Below are 5830 nucleotides of genomic sequence, written 5' to 3' on the forward strand. Positions count from 1 at the left end.
ACAAAACGTGATGAGCGCACTCAGTCAAGGAACCAGCCGGTTGAAAGACTGGTTCGCAGTGCTACCGTATGTGCATGATGTCTCCGATAGGCTAAAAAAAGATTTGGCAACCTCCAGGAATCCCAGTCCTTTTCTCAGCCCCGGAAAAGCTGGCAAAGCTCTGTAAGCGTGTAAACACGCCTAAATCGTGTCAGAGTTCTTGCTCTGTCGGGCACAAAAAACATTTTGCGATATGTGTAACGAATGTGGTTTACCATATTCCCGTTTTGAGGCAGTAAATATGTTGGACGGACAGGCAGGTGCCTAAATGATCGTTTAAGAGTGCACTATAACGTCCATAACACTGTTCAAGGCCACTTGGGCATTCATTTTTGCCGGGACTGCCGCTGCATGCCCCTCTTTGAAGATACGCAAGTTCTAGCGAAACACAGCTCACCCGGTACATTATTGATGCTTATTTCACCAGAAAAATGGGTAGTGTGTGCGTTAGTGCCCCCTCTATCACGCTGACCCCTAGTGAAGTCTTGTATCTCCACAGATAGAAATTGTGAATTTTTTTTTAGTGACCATGTTCTTAGTACAATGACTTGCTGTTAGAACACCCCTAGTGACTGCCTTTCATTTTCTGCGCATGGCCCTTCTTGTGTATAAACACACGATGTGGCAACGCAATAAAATATTGTTGGAAGTCAGCGCAGTGTATGTCATCTCTCGCAGTCCTTGTCCTTCACACTGTACGTCATTTTTATACTGAACAGTGAATATTATTTGATTCAAAATAAGAAAAAATATAGTACACATCTGAGCTGCAAGAATGCAATTGATACAGCAAATGACGTTTAGCTTTCCAAAAGAAAGAAAATGTTCACGTTTCACCAAGAGGTGCAGGGACTCCATTCTCTGAGCATCTTGACCAATAAATGCAGCGCATGGCATTGCTGGAATCTTGCATCCTGCATTAGCAAAATAAGAGAATCATGAGAGTTCAGTCTGTGCAATTACACATGTGCACTGTGGAAAATTTGATAAGGCAACAAGCTCCTGAAAGTAACAAATTTAATTAATGTGACTGGGAACAATGAACAGCTCAGGCAACTGGGAAAGACAGGTGAAAGGTAGGAGAAATTTCTATTTTGCAAATTTAGGAATTGCATTTACTGTGAACACTAAACCACTATGTCACTGTGAATACAAGGCACATACAGCAGCAAAAGCAAATAAATTTACAGGAGCCTTTTCAACATAGAAAATAAGAGTGAATAAAATTTAAGGACACTACCAATGACATCTCTCAACAACAGAAATTTGTCCAAGAGTGTGTATGTGACCTTAATATAAAATTGACATGAAATATGGAATATATCTCTGCATTACACTTTATAAGTATTGCAGGTGAGAACCTTACGGGATATGGCATATTAAGACTGACATGCACAAGACATTAAAAAATGGCTGTTTTTACACAACATTATTACACTAGGAGACAAAGAGTAATTTTACAGAGAGTGCTCACAAAATGAAAATGAGGGAACCCCCACTGGCATTATCATTTGCCCTGCAATACATGCATCCAGCCCAACAATCTCCAACTCCCCAATGCTGTTTATTAGACCCTTTCTGTATCCTAAAATTTATTGTGTATTTCTTATTTACTAATTTAGTAAGAATTGACATTTCGGCATACTTTCCTTGAAAATTTAGCATGTGTTAACTATTTTTTTAGAGCAGGCCCCTTTCTTTCAATAGGTTAGCTTGGCAAACGGTGACAAGTAGTTTTCTCAAAGATCATAAGTTTAAATAAACTTATGATCCTTCGTCATGCTCCCACTTTCTACTTCATGCTCTAAACTGTGATACCCCTCCTAGGCAGTTTATGTTATTCTGTGAATACATACATGGTCCTCCTTTGTGTAGCATCTCAACTAGAGCCTGAAATTTCTTGTCTCCTAAAAAAATCATCTTTACCGCCCAAAATATATTGCACGGTTACCCTTCACTTGGGGGGTGGGGAGGGATTGTATATAAGTGTTCACATATTCAATGAACTTGAGCCACAACCATTTCTCATCCTGTGTTGCCACTACCCGCATGAGTCGCAATGGTTGTAAATTGGCTACCCGCCCTCCCACGCCTAAAAGTACATTTTGCCACATGGAAAATGACCACAGCATTGCACTTGATTGAATGAGTCCTCCTGTGCATGTTTTTTTCTCGTCTTGTAATGGCTAGGTTCAACATGGTCAAGTCTGAAAACTGCCAAGCCCCAACCAATACTTTGTGTATTTTCAAAATTATGAAGCATTCATTTTTCAAGACTTGTCCCAAATTAAGCATGAGGCAGATTTTCATGATGCAAATGAGGAAAGGTTGTGCTTAGTGACAATGACAGGCCTGCTATATCCTGCAAAACTGTATGAAATGACATATGCTTGCAATTTTCATGAGCAGCTAGCTCAGTACAAGAAATAGGTGCAATGCCTGCGGAAATGTTTTTTAACACCTATGAGAGGTCCTAGTTTCTTGTAATTCCTTCAAATCCCTTGCAGTCTAGATTGCAATCCGGCGCATGGTATTATTGTATTTGAAATAAAAACAGCTCAAATATTAAGGTTTTGAGAATTATACGGGATTAAAGGTAGACAAGTAATGCAATGAGCAAATAACAAGCTCATTGCACAGAGTAAGGAAATATTCCTTTCCTGCAAAAACATTGGTAGCAGGAAGGTCATACGAAATTAGCACTGAATGCACAATAAAGAATATCATGCTGGAATGCCCCCATCTGTGAATATTCTTGCACAAAGAAAATCCTCATTATGAAAGGCCATCAAGAAAATGCAAGTGTATGCTTTGGATCAACAGTCATACCTGCAGTATGCACTACAATCGGCAATATTTAAAAACACACACAACTGCATATGATATCAAGCTTAGGCCGCCAAAGAGCCTCAGAGCTTTAAATTATAACTCGACTTACTATATTAAACTACACACCTATATCTACTTACAATGTAGTCTTCCCAACTGCTTCCTAGAAGACATCAACCATCTGCCTGAAGGCGAACGCAAGTGGCTTGCTCTTAATGGAGGGCACCAAGGCTGGGCATTGTGAAATTGATGCTATCATCTGCATGACCTGCGAGAAACAACACTCTAAGATAAACAAATGTTATTAGAATGAAAGACAAGATCACTGGTAATGAGCCTCGTTTTGGTTTGCACGAGAAAAGCAAAAATATGGACTTTGCGCTGCTTACTAAAAAAGAAGCAAGCTTCCTTCCAGATGTTGCAGTCATGCATTAAGATTGTCACACAGCTGCATGTTTGTATGCTCATATGCTGCTGTCGCTACTGTGCCAGCATGCTTTGCATAGCTCATTATTTCAAGTTCTATTGATTATTGTGTTTTCTTGCCAATTTTTGGCAAATAGCACCAGCAAAGAAGTAGCTCACTTACACACACATACTCCCTTGTGAGGAGCGAATTCACACACGCACGCATGCATGCACGCGCACACACACACACACACGCACAAGCCTCTACCACATAAGCAGCTTCCCACGCTTGACACACTGCATTTTTTATCCTTTGACACTCCTACTGCTAAGGCATAAAAAGCCTTCGTGTGACCAACCCTAAACTCCTCAACCTACACTTCCAGCTTAAACACTTTCTCGAGATCCAGGACAAGCCTTCTAGCTTCCCGAGTGCTCCAAACTGTAGTTACGAATTTCAATAGGGCTATAGGCGACAGCTCTCGAACAGCATGCAAACTACCCGGAGAGACCTAAAGCTTGCATATGATACCTCTAAAGCGCAACAACAACACTTCAAATTTTCAAAATTCATTAAAGCTCCTGAAGACAATTGCTATATACGTAGGACGGGGGGTCTTGAATAACCTGCTGTTCACAATTTCAGCCGTTGTATGCATCAACGGAAATGTGGGCTAATGGGAAATTCACGTCTTTAAGATCAGAATTAGTGTAATGGCGAAACACACTACCAGATTTCTTAATAATTTATTTGTGCTCTGGTTGTAACGTTCCTTTTAGAATAACAATCAAGGATATCGATTCATCAGGGCAGAGGCGGGAAAAAGGAGGAAGCGTATACCTGACGCCTACCCACTGATCCTCCTGAGAAACAGCGCCTCATACAGCAGTTGTCCAGGTTGGCTTGAAACCAAACTCGGCTTTCAGGCGGCAACACTCGCTGCACCAAATTGGAAGAGTTTTATTGCGAGTAAAGCTCTACCGGCCTTATGCAATACATACATACGCACACAAAACGCACTCGCGCGCACACAAATATACGCACTCTCAAAGCGCAGACACAAAGGCACGCACGCGCACATTGATAAACACAAACAATCACACATACATGCAGGCAGACACGCTAACACGTGCACGCACACACAGTGACCCACACAGAAACACGCTCACAAAACACGTACGCACTAGACACACGCAAGCACGCCGGCCCATACAAACCGGCATGTATGCGCGCGCAAGACGCACGCACGCATGCACGCACGCACACGCACGCACGCACGCACACACACACACACACACACACACACAAAGCGAGCTGAGCTGAGCGCACGCACGCACACACACGAATCGAGCCGAGCGCGAGCGCGCACACACGCACAGACAAAGCGAGCCGAAAACATGTTAAAGGCGCCCGGCAAGCAGCAACAGCAGCACGCGACCGCATCAGGGAGAACCAATACCGCGCCAGTTCTTTCGAAAGGTGGCAAAGTCAGTCGTCCTTTTTCTACGCGACGCAAAAGTGGTCGACCACATTTAACTTAAGTGCGAGCGACCGTATTACAAGAAGCCGCGCTGAACGCACAAAAGAAGCACATCTATGAACGTTGAAGCGCTGAGAAAAGCGTAACTATGCAGGCGCATCACGCCCGATGTAAGACGGGGCGCGATCGAGGTAGTTAACTTGCCCTACTAGGAGTGCAGCTGCTCTTGCTCTTACATTAGTGAATTATGCTACGAGATCACAGTAAGATACTTCTAGAGCGAACAAAAACACGTAACAAACCAAAGAAATACCAAATAAATGGGCACTTGCCTGAAAATTGCCATTATGGCAGTACAACCGACCGCCGACACAGGGCACGTTGCAACTGCTCGTCTCAGCGTCCGTGGATCCATCTTCCAGTGCGTACGAACGCTTTGCTTTGAAGTGGAGCACGAGTAATACACAAAGCACGGGCCACACCTTTTTCTACACCGCGCACAAAACTGATCACACGTTTAAAATTATGTCGCACAGCGCGAGACGCGAACGCATTTCACGAAGCTAAAGAATGCAATAATGGCGTAGCTTCCGCCTTCCCATCGTGCCGCGCGCCGAAGTGACTGTACAGCGACGTCCCGTCACTTCCGGTCGCTTTTCATTGGGCAGGGGGCGGGCGCGCAAATTGAACGTTTATTCTGGCAGGTTTGCTTGCTCGAATGGCCGCCTGTTAGCTGCTGCTTCGTTGTGGTCTCCAACAAGAGCGGTGAGGCGGGTAGTTGCTACTACGGTTCGTGCCGAGCATATTTTTTTTTTTGGGGGGGGGCGCAGTCTGCGCTGCATGACTGAGGGTACAGTACACAAATCGGGACCATGAGCGAGACGATCGGCGCTCTTCTGCTGGTGCGATTATATTATTCGCTGCGTCCAAACGAAGCAACCTTGCGAGGTCACAGCGTAGTTACAGTGATATCCTGGCTCGATAAAGACCCTCACATCTTGGTCGTGCGACAGCGACGCGTAAGCATTCATGAGGCGACTGAAGAATGCATTTGTAAGAGCGTCTGCTGTGGA

General features: G+C 44.1%; 1 long non-coding RNA gene across 2 annotated transcripts; it reads right to left on the bottom strand.

Moving 5' to 3' along the window:
• Nucleotides 1-207: 207 nt before the first annotated feature.
• Nucleotides 208-5303, bottom strand: LOC129384432 (uncharacterized). 2 transcript variants are annotated; one of them, XR_011890216.1, is made up of 3 exons: nucleotides 5090-5303; nucleotides 3009-3136; nucleotides 208-953 (listed from the first exon to the last, which is right to left on the bottom strand). It is a non-coding gene; the product is annotated as an uncharacterized lncRNA (long non-coding RNA). The 2 variants fall into 2 exon arrangements; XR_008612152.1 differs by lacking the exon at nucleotides 5090-5303 and adding an exon at nucleotides 4118-5083.
• Between the last annotated feature and the right edge of the window lie 527 nt (nucleotides 5304-5830).

Source organism: Dermacentor andersoni, chromosome 9 (genome assembly GCF_023375885.2).
Source record: "Dermacentor andersoni chromosome 9, qqDerAnde1_hic_scaffold, whole genome shotgun sequence".
NCBI classification, from domain to species: domain Eukaryota; kingdom Metazoa; phylum Arthropoda; class Arachnida; order Ixodida; family Ixodidae; genus Dermacentor; species Dermacentor andersoni.